Genomic DNA, 15,312 nt, shown 5'->3' on the forward strand with positions numbered 1-15,312 from the left:
CTTAGAGTTGTAACAGCCTGCCCTTAACGAGCTGCTTTCTAAACACACTTGGACTTAATTTAAACAAACTGAACGTAATTTCAACTTTAAACCCTGCTAAACAAACTTTAACTCTTCAAACAACTTCAAAGATTTAATCACGGGTTTAGCCTATCTCAATGACACTAATCGAGACCCTTAAACTTAATTAGTTATTAAAAATTTCGGCAGCACTTCCCCTAAATACGGACAACCTAAAACATTTCTTAGGATATTACGTCAGATTTTCTTTCACCTGCTTCAATTACAACATTCCAACATATAACATTTCCCAAGACATCACCAGGCTGTCACCAACTCAACAAGGATATATAATCCATAAGTAATAAACCAAAAAGCTCTAGAAAGGAATAATACAATCCATTAACAAATTGGAAACAACTTGAATACACTTGGAGAATCGATAAACCCGCCTTGAAACATATAAGACATCCGGAGGACTCTACGCACCTTGAACCTGAACTGAAACTCGATTCTCGCTACCTGCAAAACATTTTAACTCTGCCCCCACCAGGACAGGTTCATTGAACAAAATCAGCGGAAATCTTAGTACACACATCCAACCTAAAATATATTTGATAGGTGGCTCAAAATATTTCTTTTTGTTTTATATTTGTTTTGAAAAGCAACCTCGCTTATTAAACTCACTTGGAAAACAATTACATGATCAAAGTATACTTTATTCTTTTGAAATCTATTTCGCAAAGTTCTTATCGTTCAACAATAATTTTAGAAACAATCCAACATAGTGCTATCAAGCCAACTTGAGACCTTACCTCTATGTCACTAATATCCAAATTCACTATCACCATAATTGGTTAAACTCACAACTCATGATTCATCTAGTTACTCTCATACCCTTAATCATTTTCAATCGTAACCTTATTCGACAATTACTTATAACCATAGATCAAGTATTTCTCCAAGAGTAAATTTTCCCAAACCATAATTTATGTTGCAAGGTGAAACTCAATATACATATATTTCACAACTCATCGTGAAACTCATTGGTACAACATTGACAAAGTCATATAACTTGATTCATAAAATTCTCATAACACAATTCAAATGCATAATACATATTCATAGAAAATTTATAACTCGTTGCAAAAACACACAACTCAAACTCAACATAATAGCTTACACAATCACTAACATATTAGCTTACTGTTGGGGAAAGTGAACACGAATAGAGAGGGGTTATTCAACCAACTGTCTCTATTTGGTGGGGGTCGTCACCCTCCTGATAAGCATACACTTGCAAGACTTAACTAGGACATGTCCCTAATTACGGGTCTATCCCGCCTCTACGAGTCTACTTTTGTAGCACTCGCTTTACGGCCAAGCCGCTTTAACGGGTCTATCCCGCCGAACTACGGGTCTATCCCGCCTCTACGAGTCTACTTTTGTAGCACTCGCTTTACGGCCAAGCCGCTTTAACGGGTCTATCCCGCCAGACTACGAGTCTACTATTGTAGCACTCGCTTTAAATGTTTTTCATCACCGAAACATGTGAGCACTACGGCACACAAACTCGGCTACTTTCCCCTACTTAAGCATTATATTATCAATATATGCAATTTTGTTCTCAAAATATCATTTGCATTCCCTTACTCGTGTACTAGCTTCATTCTCAATATATTTCAACTCAATTCCTATTCAGAATAATTCCTTAACCCAATTATATAAATATCAATCTCAAAACTTGATGACACTTTCTCTTACACTTAATCAAACTGTAACGATATAATTAAAATTTGGACACTCTTCACAACTACTCCCTTTTAACTTAGAATCACTCCTTATCATTGGCTATACCCTTTAAACCATTGATTAATAATTGGCTGCTAGTGGATGACACTCATTTAAATCCCAAGGTTATCAATAGACTATACTCTCCTCGAATTCGAATTCATTATTTAATAGCTTAGTGTGTCTGAAATGTGTTTTCAAAACGTTTATATAAAACTCAATTACTCAAACTAAACTTTATTATTCATATAAATTCCCACTAGTTATATCTTAAACTAATAGGTTTAAAAAATATGAAAACTTGATTATTTATTTTAAAGTATATCGTTATTCTTTACAATAGTTTCTTTTATAAAACTTGTCAAAGATTTACTTATTTGCAAACTATATGTATTTAAAGAACTTTAAACAAAACCGAAAACGTCTTTTAGTTTATTGTTTCAACTCTTGAGTTCATTAAACACTTTAATATCGTTCAAAGCTAGTTCAAGTTCCATAATTCATAGTTTTAGGAAAAACATGTGACTTTTAGGAAATTCCAAAATGAATATGGCTTGTTAGGTAAGATTATAAACCTTGAAACAACTCACTCAAGAATCGTTAGAAACTCCGCTTTTGTTAATACTTAAAATACATTAAAGATTCTCATTTACTACATTGGTAGAACTCTTTTATTATTAACACTTGATTAAGAAAACAAGCGTCCTTTAAGAAAACTAAAAATAAGTATGACTCGGTTGAAAGAAAACATAAACCTTTATTGAAACAAGAATTTAGAATTAAAAGAGGTGTCTTTGGTTCCACTAAATCTTACTTTAGGATCTCTTATATAGTTTAACACTAAGACCTGAATTCCTTAGAAACTCATGTAGGACAACTTCCATTATGCAAGCTAAGGGCTTTTACCTGATCATTAACGTATTCACTTATGATTAACTCTTAATTAACACTCCTTTAACCTTTTGACTCTTTTACACATCTCACGACTTCCAAGTTCGACCTCAAGATACTCAATGAACTCAATTTCTCAAGCCGCTCAATGCCTCAACTCAATCCATCCCTCACTTGGGTTCTCATTGACACAAACATTCGTTTTAAAGAATCATGGTTTATAAAAGCATTAACATCTAATTTATTTTGCAAAGTACAAATCAATTGCAAATACAATTCAGTTTTGCAAAATAACATTCAATTCGCAAAATAACATTCAATATATACATAATACTTAAACACAAGAAATGCTTTCAAATGTTGAAGATGGTTGGACGATGTGTACCTTCGATTTAAACTCCAAGAATTATACATTTCGATCATCAACCTCCGCTAAAATCCATAATTCAACGACCTTCAATAATACACCCCAACAAACAAAGTCTCTAATCAATAAACCATTCACCTTAATCGAATTAGAACTAAATAGAACTCTCTTCGACGTTGTCTAATAAACCTTTCAAATTTCATTCTAACTAAACATAAACTTGATAAACTCTTTTGAACATTAAATGATTCTCGAAAACATATTTTAGAAACTGCCAGGGCACCTATTTATTTTAAGGAAATCGAATCAAACTTCCTAAACAAAACATCTTAATTGAAAACTATATACATCTCAATAACCATTAGTTATATAAGGTACTACTTATAAGCGTATCTAAATTAATATGCTCAAACTAGAAAACATTAATTATACTTTCTTTTAAGAGAAACCTTTTTGGAAATGAAACAATGGATTTATATTGCTTAACAACACAATGAAATTTGTTTGTATTTCGTAATTGAAATCATTCCTTTAATACCAACTAATAAACCAGTTACAACTTATTTCTGTAGAGATTTTACAACTGACCAAGATTATTAAACTGAAATATGGAAATTATTATAAATGAACTAGAATTAAAGATTGAATTATTCCCTTCAGAGAAATTGAAGCAGAGAAGTAACAAAAACTGGAGCAACAATCGAATCGAATCAACAGCAACAATAGCAAAAACTGTGGCAATGAGGGGAGGAAGGGGACACCAACATCGAGGGCTACTACCCGACGCCACCAACAATGGCGGCGAGCCCATCGGGACGGCAAAACGACCTCACGTCTGAGGTGAGAGGGAAAATCAAAGAAGAGTAAGTTAGGGTTTAGAATTTTCCCAATTCAATAAAATTCAAATCAATTAACAACAAGGTTAAAGAGATTACCCAATTGAGTGATGGAAGATCAACGACGACCATTTAAGGCCACCGTCGGCGGTGGTACTACGCAAGGTCGAGAGGAGCAACAGCAAGGTAGCGCCGCACACAGCAAGGCGACACCAGAAATAGAAGAAGGAGTAGCGTGGGTTGCTGACGGTGGTGGAGCAGTAGTGTCGGCAAAGGAAAAAGAAGCCAAGGTGAAGGGAGGGGTCGGTGAAGAGAGAGAGAGACGATGAGGGTCAAAGAGAAGGGGTTTTGAGTCCCTGGTTTGTGTGTTTGTTCAAGCCTCATGGAAAGAAGTCTCTAGAGTAATATGATAGCAAATCAAGCGGGTATCTATTTGAGGGAAACTAGTGAACTTGTTGGCACTCACTACCATTGGCACGTGGCAAAGGAAGTCAATTGGAATGACTAAGCTCATTTAACAAGGATGTATTCATAAATATTCGTTTTGAACTTCGAGAATTATTATTAGCTAAATTTAATTAAATAAATCCCCCTTTTTTTTAATGAAATATTTATTTTACTCTCGAAAATAACATATTTTCACTAATTTGATTTAAAGTTTAAATCTTAATTTCAAAGTAAAGCCATGAGTTTGAGTAAACCTTTTTTTTTCTTTGAGAATGACAATTTATAATATTTAAACGAATAGATCTTCCAAAATTTATCTTTAAAGTAAAACTCGATAATTACTCTTGAAGACCTATTTAAGAGGAATAATATAAATCTTAAATTCATTCACCAATTTAATACAATTCCAAAATCCTAAATCTCGAATCAGTTTTAAGAGAAATTTTAAGAACATGTTTAAGAAGATAATTATTTTTAATATCATATTAAGAGCTTCTTAAAATTAACACAGCGAAATTAAGCTAATAAATATACTTTAACCCCAGATTGAATGCTGCTGAAAATCAGGGTTGTTACAAGAATTATGCGAGAGCTCTTCCTAGATTAGAGAGCTAAGCGCGTTCTATCCGAAAGGTGGTGAGCGCGTCATTCGTTGCTTTTCCCCTATATGTCAAGTCATTGCATCATCAATGTGTGTTAGCCTTTGTCTTTCCCCAAATTCAAGTTCCATAACCAATTCCCGAAATCTCTAGAATTTCTTTACTTGTTCATATTTCATACTTTTCTTGATTTCAATAGATTCATACTAACATAAATTCATTTTCCATTCGAACTAGCTTTTGAACACATTAGATTGAATATTCAAACATAACCATTCTCTCGGGAAGATCCCTATGCTTGCCGATATAGTCAATATAGCCGGTTAGTTTAGGAGTTTATAAATTTTGTTTGATTGAGTGGTATCCATCAACGACCGAAAATCGGCTCATCAGTTCTTGAATTCGGCCGGATCGAGTCATGACCTGAACACTGTTCTTTGCTTTAGTGTCCAAGTACCAATCGGCATTCACAATTTCCTGACATTCATCGTCAGAGATGTTCTCAATAGGAGGGTCCTGGTATATGTCTTCATTGTCGATGGCCCATATCCCACAAATGTCTTCTTGAGGTAATCCAGTAACAAACCCGGACTCTGAATTTTCGTCTAGTTGTACAAGGTAGGGTATGGGCCTCTAGTTATGAAAGATTTCCTCTACCTTGAAAGGACCCAAATCATGGAAAAGGGTTTCCTGTTTGTCTTCGAGAGCCCTTATGCGAGCCTCAACTTTTTCAACACGCTCATATAGCTCTGCTACAGCCGTTGCCAATGAAGTCATCTTGAATTGGATTTTGAGAGAATGAGTCCTACCACCTAGTTATCACATGACTTGAATTTAGAACTTGGACTTCCCGACACATGATATGATATGCATGCAATGAATGAGACCTAGACTTGACTCTAAGTGCCACTTCGAAGATTTGGGATTTTGAATTTTGTATTTGTATTTGGGATTAGCAACCTGATGGAAATATTTGAAAGGAGCTTCATTCTTTTGTGGAGGCTTTCCCCTTGTACTAGAACTTGGGATATTGAAAGGGGATTTCAACCCATTGGATTTTTTATATTATGAAGGAGTATAGAGCATTGAATATTTTAGGGGAATTTCAACCCGATAGAAATGTAGAAATTGAACTTGTATTATTTCAAGGGAATTTCAACCCGAGAAGAGAGTTCGGATTCGGGTTTGTATTATTTCAGGGGACTTTCAACCCAATGGAATTTGCATGAGGTTTCGATTATTTCAAGGGATTTTCAATCTGTCGATGGAACTTGGAATATTTTAGGGGACTTTCAACCCATTGGAATTTGGAATGTTTCAAGGGAATTTCAACCCGTTGGAATTTGGGATGGGGGAATCGAATTTTCATTATTTCTAGGGGATTTCAACCCTTAATCGGATTCAGACTATTTTAGGGGAACTTCAACCCATTGGATTTTGTACTATTTCTAGGGATTTTCAACCCATTGAAATTTGGACTACTTTAGGGGAATTTCAACCCATTGAAATTTGGAATATTTTAGGGGAATTTCAACCCATTATAGAATTTGGAAATTGGACTTGTATTATTTCAAGGGATTTTCAACCCATTGGAGAATTTGGAAATTGGACTTGTATTATTTCAAGGGATTTTCAACCCATTGGAGAATTTGGAAATTGGACTTGTATTATTTCAAGGGATTTTCAACCCATTGGAGAATTTGGAAATTGGACTTATATTATTTCAAGGGATTATCAACCCATTATAGAATTTGGAAATTGGACTTGTATTATTTCAAGGGATTTTCAACCCATTATAGAATTTAGAAATTGGACCTGTATTATTTCAAGGGATTTTCAATCCATTGGAGAATTTTTTTAATTTTGTATTTGGGAGCAATGGAAGGCAAGAGTTTTCGTAGTTTGAAAGTGAATTTGAATTTTGAATTTGATTCGGAATTTGAAATTGGAAAAGAGGCATTTTGCATAGAATATGAGGCTTTGAATTAGGAATCTTGGACTTGAAAATCCGGCATTACGCCAACATGGATTTGATTTGGAATTTTTTATTTTATTTTTTTTGAAAGGGAGGATTTGAATAGGGAATTGAAAGTTGAAAGTCCGGCATTATGCCGCCGTGGACTTGGAATTTTGAGGTGTTGGTCATAGAATTTTGAATTTGAATTGAATGGGGAAATTCGGCATTACGCCATCATGGATTTGGAATTTGAAGTATAGGACTTAATATTTGAAAGATTGAATTTAGGAATTCGAACTTGAAGTTTGAAAGGCTGAATTGAAAAGTCGGCATTATGTCATCATGAGTTTGGACATTTGAACTTGAGGTTTTGAGGTTGGAATAGGAGGTTTGAGTATTTGAATTGAGAAATCCGGCATTATGACGCCGTTGGATTTGAATTTTGAATTTGGAACTTGAAATTTGGACTAGAAAATCCGGCATTATGACGCCGTTGGATTTGAATTTTGAATTTGGAATTTGATATTTGGACCAGAAAATCTGGCATTATGACGCCGTTGGATTGACTTTTGAACTTTGGAATTTGTGCGTGAGGCGTGTTTAAGGGTGTTTAATTGAATGGAGTGGCACTCCTAAAAGACTTTAAATCGGCGATTTTGGATGCATGAAGTTTGAATGATGCTCCTAGGGGTTTGGTTTCCTAATTGGAGGCTAACGGTTTTGGCAAAGCTAGAACTCGAGGTTAGTCATTCACGCGTGCAAAGACGCCCACACAATGCACAAATAGCACGTTGTCACACTAACATGGATATGAATGCGACATGCGAAGTTCTCAACCTAAGGTCGGTCTAAGTTTTGTATGATGCAAGTGGTAGGCTTTGGGTGTCAAAAGGGTACTTGACTAAGAGGCGGATCCGACAACAACTTGCACATCCACCTAAGGGACGTGTGTGTCGGCAAACAACCTCCATGGTTGACATCGGGAATGTCAAGCAAATGTCAAGTTTTGGTAGGCGCGGAAATGGTCACACACTTTGGTCAGGAACCGTATGGAGAGTCACCATTTCGTTGCCCCGGGGGCTAGCCCGAATGTAGAACACATCCGTATTGGGCAAGGTAGAAATTCGTTTTGCACAAATATGGTTTTCGAAATATGCATGACATGCCTAAAAATTAAAAATTGAAAATCGCACTCGAATATTGTATTAGAAAGGCTCGTTTTTCGACATTCGTTCTGTAACGCCCCGACCTCTAATTCAAGTATTAAAGCATAATTAGCAGCGGAATTAACCTAATTCAGTCGGGACATTACCTGGCGTAACTCCCTCTTGGGAATTACAAGGCAACCATCAATCATAAGCTATTAAATCCTCAAAAATTAACATAATAATCCTTTATGTTCCCAAAGTAAAATAACATAACTTACTAAAAGTCTTTAATTAAACTATTAAAACATTAAGCGTAACTAGGTGAATATTATTAAAGTGAAATCCTTGCCACTACTCGTTTCCATCGTTCCCAGCAGTACCTAAAATAGAAAACAAAAACGGTGAGTCGAAGACTCAGTAACGAACTATTCTAGCAAAGTAAATTCATTTCAATTAATTTTATTTAATAACACAGGGAGAATATAATAATGTAAATTTTTTTATAAGTCCTTTATTTAATTCGTTTATAACTTTTGGGTGCACATGCTAGCCGTGGCAAGAATGACATGGTGGAAAGTCTTCCACGATGGACCGCTGTCCATAAAACATGGGGCCTTGGCCCGAAAACTTGAGAGCCTTGGCTCAATGGGCGGATGCCCCATGAGTACATGCATGACCGCGAATCGTAACCTGTAAACATATACTGCCAAACGGATTAGGTCTTTCACTTTCCTTTATCATGTTTCGTTTAATTTTACATTTTAGCCTTTTTACTTCAGTTGAAGTAACTTAATTCCTTTGGATCATATGAGTTGAAGTAACATCATTTTATAAGAAATTCAATCAATCATATTATAAGGAATAATTCCATCAAATCATATTATAAGGAATAATTCCATCAAATCATATTATAATAAATAATTCAATCAAATCATATTTCATTTCCCGCGATTCATAAAACATGTTAAAATATTCAGTTCATAAATCAATCATAAGGTTGTAATCTCATAATCGCATTTATAAGGGAATTGTGGGTACTAGCAATAGCCGTTACCTCACTTCCACGATTATGCTAAGGATTTTCCTTGGTTCGTTCGTCCAGAGCTCTGAGTCCAATTTCTTTCACAATATTAAATAATTGAATTAGTACTAGATCGATAAATAATTTTAAATCAATATTTTGTAAATCATAAATTTTATAAGTAACGAATTTGTAAATAACGAATTTTAATAAAACATAATTTCAAAATTTAATTAAATATTATTATTATTAATTGAATTTTCGATCAAAATACATATATATTTTATAAATCGATTTTCATGAAAATATTATTTAAATTCCATTTTATTAATCCAAGCTAGTGACTTTATTTTAATAAAACCAGAAATTAAATATATATACATTTTTCTACTTGAAAAATAATAAACAATTTGATTGGAAAATAACTAAATTATCAAAATTTATTAAGGCAAGAAAATTAGTAATTAGAAATTCATAACATGCAATTCATTTTGCAACTCACCCAAAAGCCCAAAGGAAATATGGCCCAATTTATATGTGGGTTTTTGTGGAGAAATAAAACAAGGTCTTAAACCAAAATTGGTTTTTGGTTTTCTGGAAATAAGGGACACGAGTAGGGGAAGGAAGAACAACAGCAGAGCACGAAGGAGGAGAAGGAAAGGGAGGAGAGGACGACTGAGTTGGGTGGCGCAGCAGCGCGAAACCGTGCCGGAGGCTACGGAGGTGGTGGTTTCTGGGCGGTGCAACAGCGAGAGAGGAGGGAGAAGGGGTACGATTGGGCGAAAGCAGGGGAGTTTTTGTGGGGTGTTTCTGGTGGTTTTGGGCAGGAGCAGGGCGGCGCGGCGATGGCAGCAATTGGTTGTCAAGGTGGTGAAGGTGGCTGGAGGTGGTGGTTCGAACGATGGAGGAACAAGGGGGGAATGGTTTTAAGTTTTTGTGAATTGATTTTGGTTGGGAAACAAAGTGGAAATTGGTTGTGTGATTTTAAAACTAAGAAGAGTGAAGGAGAAGATGCATAGCTTGGGGTCCAAGGAGTGTATTTGGATTGAAATTTAGGAAAGGAAGGAAGGAACTCCTTCCTTGTTTATACGTGGAGAGCAAAGGAAAAAGGAAGAATAGAATTTTGGTTCCTTGAGGGTATTTTCGTAATTTCACAATATTAGGCCAAAAATTCAGAAATTGTTGCTATTTTTGGAAATCATAAAAATAGAAATGCTTAACTAAATTAATTCTTTGTAAAATATCGTTAACCAAAAATAAATAAATTTTCGTTTATAAATTTATCGTTTAAAATAAATCGTAAAAACGTTTAAGATAACGAAATTCGATTATTCGTAATTATTTAAAAAGAAATTAATCTAATAAATAATTTTTATTTTTAATAAATCAAGTTTAAAAATTTCGGGGTATTACATCCTTACCCCCTTAGAAAAAGTTTCGTCCTCGAAACTGGAGCTCAGTCGAACTTGCCATTCTTAGAATCATACGAGTCATATTTAATCGTTCTATTCGTCATTCACTAATCGGAAACATACATGTCACAATCCAATCATTTGATCTCACGCATAAGCATGGTTGATACATTACACATTCACAGCAAAACATGGAGATTCGTACATCTTATCGTTCTTAGGCAAGTATTTTCGCTTTCATTTGCTATTGGGCTTCTTTGTTTCAGGAATCTTGTCGTTGAGTTTCATTACTTTATTTGTTTTGATTTCGATATTCGATCTTTTCTTCTACGTTAAATAACTTCGTTGACCACGTTCATTACAAGGGTTCGAGTCCAATCACGTGACTAGAAATACATCGTTAGACATATGACTTAATTACTTGTCCTCTATATTCTAAGTCGACAAACCTCGAATTTTGCGGATAATGTTAAGCCATTGAGTGCGCCTTTATCCGAAACAATCTAGCTCCCAGAAAACTTAGTTCAGATTACCTGGTCCTATAGACATGTCATATGTTGATTTTCTAATCACAATTCCATTGCATTCCTCAATCATTCATAATTCTTTTCGAATTTCTAACATTTACCGATATCATCAACCTTATTGACGGATTAGTTCTTGATAACTTATTTTGGTAGAATTCCTCAAGATCTTATTCATGTGTAAACTCAGATGGGTCTTTCATCATAACTCGTGTTGGATTCATAACATTTCTGTTTAACTTCTTAGCTTCCTTAATAGAGGCATATCAATCATCTTTTAGTCCTTCAGCATGTGCTTCTTTGATTTCACTTCAAAGCAATGGTGTTCAACATATTCTCTTTTAAGTCAAATTCTTCCAACAATGGAGGGCTCAACCCAAATTACGTGACTCAATCCTTGAACATAGCCTGGTTGAGATTTCTACATATACTCAAAATATACGGTAGGTACTTTGTCATAGATTAGCCTAGGTCGTTCACTCTAGATTGCCATTTCATAGCCTTCGAAACTACTTTCTTGCCAACTTGACACATTTCAAAACTTCATGAACTCCTGTATTTTCCTCAAATTTGTTCCTTAGGGTTCTCCATAATTCTTAAACTATCTATAGGTAGGTTTACTAAATGTATCAAAGCACGGGTCTTAATTGTGATTCATCAAGATCTCACATACAATTGATAATCCCAGAATAACTTCAGCTGACTTTATGGTATTTGGTTTACAACCTCTAGTATATTCTTAATAGCTCAACGAACCTTCAAAAATACTGTTGTACCAATTCCATTGATACCAGATATATGACGCATAATGGTAACTTATCATGATCCTCTATAATACTCATACATTATCGTTTCTTGCACATAAGATCGGGGTTCCCAAGGTAACACTTTCATGTTATCATTCTTAAAATAATCTCCCCAGATTAACTCATCTCATCGCATTGGAATCTAAAATCTTGCTCTCCTATTAGAGGTCTATCATGTTTCCTTCTCGAAATACATTTGGGAACTTAGGCAAGTAAAATTTTCTTTCCATAACTGTCTGATAAACTTCCAACTTCAATCTTTTGTCTCTTAGTTATTGTAGAAATCTACCCTCCTTTTTCAACGATTAACTGTCAATCTTTCTCATATTTGTTAACCTATCATCCTTACATCACATCATTCCAACATGCCTGAATCTCTTTAGGTTACCTACTACTCAACAACCTACACATATTAACCTATTTGGTACAAACTCCGAACATATATGACAAATAATAAATGAATGAAGGAATATCAACGAGTATAGAATAAAAAGAGAATTACAAGGATCATTGGTATCATTTCTGCCTTTCTCATGTAGTTTCGTCATAGGATCTACTTCAGTCATGGGTTTCTGAGGCATGCTAACAATGTCATTGGTTCTATGGTCGTTGTCAATAAACGATCGTTTAATACGTGTAGCTGATGGTGATAGCTCAGAACAATCTCGAACCTAATGGTCATGACTTCCACAACAATCATTAATTTGTTCCTATTGCAAATCCTTAATAATTCACAGTTGGTCTCGTTACTAACGTACTTAAACATTTCCTTTATTCTTAATGAACACGGATTTCATGTCTTACATATCATTTTGGTTGGCTCAGAAAAAAGGTAGGATTGAATTTAGGTAAGATTTTGACTCAAAACATCTACAATAACATTAGCTTTTCTAGTAGGGTATTGTGTATCAAAATCATAAGTAAGGTAGCTCTATTCAGGGACTTGTAGTTGGCGAGAAACATCATATATGACCTTTCTTTTCCATTTTGACACATCATATTCCATGTTTAGAAGTAATACTATAAATAACAAATCTCTCAGTTTCGGATGGAAGGCAAGGATATAGGCAATTGTGATACGTCTCTTAAGTTCTCGAATTTCAGATTCACAATCATCATTCCCCAAAAATTTGATATTCTTTCTAACTAGTCGGGTCATAGGTAAGGCAATCTTAGAAAAGTCTTGGCATTTGATAATATCCATCTAAACCAAATAAAACTTCATACTTCAGGGACATTGGTTGGTCTAGGCCATTCCACAATTGCTTTTACTTCCTCGAATCCTCGGGATCAACAGATACACTTTTCTCAGAAGTAATATGACCTAAAAACGATATTTTTTAAGCCATAATTTATACTTTGACAACTTAGCACATAACTGGTTTTCAATCACATATCTAACACTTTTCTTAGATGCTCCTCGTTTTCCTCATTACTCTTAGAATGTACTAAAATAGCATAAATGGAAACAACTACAAGCTCATCAAGGTATGGTTTGAAAATGCGATTCATTAAATCCATAAAAACAGCTGGTGCATTAGTTAACCCAAAAGGTAATACAACAAACTCATGGTAACCATAGTTGGTTCTAATAGTTCTCCTTGAAATATCCTCAGGTTTAATGCAGAGTTGATGGTATCACGACCTCAAACCTATCCTTGAAAATAGTTTCGTACTTCGAAGTTGGTCAAACAAATCATCAATGCGGGATAAAGGATATTTATTCTTGTCCAACTCTCTATAATCTATGCATAACCTCAAAGTTTCATCATTTTCCCTCACAAATAGGACAGGGCTCCCAAAAGTGAAGCACTCAGTTGAATATACCCTTATCCAAATAAATCATTTAATTGTTTATTCAATTATTTGCAACTTAGTTGGTGTCATTCTATAGGTGCTTTAGAAATAGGGGTGGATCTTGTAATTACTTTAATGCTAAAGTTTAATTTTCTCGGTGGAGGCATCCTAGGTTTCTTTTCTAGAAAACATATTCACAAACGATAGCTGTGTTAGTGAGTGGTGATTGACAACACTACAAGGATAACCAGAAAAAATTCACCATCGGTCATTTTAGGAGCTTTCAAAGCAGTGACAATTTGCATCGTTGGTTTTCTTAATAACTTATGGAATGCAATCCTATCCTCATTTGGCGTTTTGGTCACACTATGCCTCAAAAAAAAATGTTAGCTTCATATTCAACCAATTTGTTCCCAAAATTACATCAGATCTAGCTAGGTCAATTCCTAAAACTCAACTTTCTATAACATCATAGGACAATTTCTAATTCACAATCACTAGGAAAGAAAACACTCGATATGGCATAATCCTCGAGCGTAATGCATGTGGTTATCATTGTTACCAGGTTGCTCGTTGCGAGCGACATCATTCATAGACTCGATAGACAACATTCAACATAATATGTCTCAACAAATGAAAGCAAATAAATCATAGAAAATAAACCCGTTCATCCCGTTCCTACACTCACACTCATATTCATTTTAACCTACATGGTTTTAAAAAATTCTTTCTAACCAATTCCTTAAAACTCTTTGCTTAAAGCCTAATGAATTCTATTACGTGCAAAACTCGTAAGGTTTAGCACTTATTGCCTAGAACCTTGGCTCTGATAACAAACTATAACGCCCCAACCTCTAATTCAAGTATTAAAGCATAATTAGCAGCGGAATTAACCTAATTCGGTCGAGACATTACCTGGCGTAACTCCCTCTTGGGAATTACAAGGCAACCATCAATCATAAGCTATTAAATCCTCAAAAATTAACATAATAATCATTTATGTTCCCAAAGTAAAATAACATAACTTACTAAAAGCCTGTAATTAAACTATTAAAACATTAAGCGTAACTAGGTGAATATTATTAAAGTGAAATCCTTGCCACTACTCGTTTCCATCGTTCCCAGCAGTACCTAAAATAGAAAACAAAAACGGTGAGCCGAAGACTCAGTAACGAACTATTCTAGCAAAGTAAATTCATTTCAATTCATTTTATTTGATAACACAGGGAGAATAGAATAATGTAAAAATTTTTATAAAGTCCTTTATTTAATTCGTTCATAACTTTTGGGTGCACATGCTAGCCGTGGCAAGTATGACATGGTGGAAAGTCTTCCACGATGGACCGTTGTCCATAAAACATGGGGCCTTGGCCCGAAAACATGAGAGCCTTGGCTCAATGGGCGGATGCCCCATGAGTACATGCATGACCGAGAATCGTAACCTGTAAACATATACTGCCAAACGGATTAGGTCTTTCACTTTCCTTTATCATGTTTCGTTTAATTTTACATTTTAGCCTTTTTACTTCAGTTGAAGTAACATAATTCCTTTGGATCATGTGATCAAAATAAATCATCCTTTCTTTCATGGTTTCTTATAACATCATTTTATAAGAAATTCAATCAATCATATTATAAGGAATAATTCCATCAAATCATATTATAATAAATAATTCAATCAAATCATATTTCATTTCCCGCAATTCATAAAACATG

General features: G+C 34.7%; 1 long non-coding RNA gene across 1 annotated transcript; it reads right to left on the minus strand.

The window, feature by feature from the left end:
* Window positions 1–241: 241 nt before the first annotated feature.
* Window positions 242–4,285, minus strand: LOC130470434 (uncharacterized). Its single transcript, XR_008930732.1, has 3 exons — window positions 3,985–4,285; window positions 3,068–3,884; window positions 242–540 (listed from the first exon to the last, which is right to left on the minus strand). It is a non-coding gene; the product is annotated as an uncharacterized lncRNA (long non-coding RNA).
* Window positions 4,286–15,312: the final 11,027 nt, after the last annotated feature.

The sequence above is a fragment of the Spinacia oleracea genome, chromosome 3, assembly GCF_020520425.1.
Source record: "Spinacia oleracea cultivar Varoflay chromosome 3, BTI_SOV_V1, whole genome shotgun sequence".
NCBI lineage: Eukaryota > Viridiplantae > Streptophyta > Magnoliopsida > Caryophyllales > Amaranthaceae > Spinacia > Spinacia oleracea.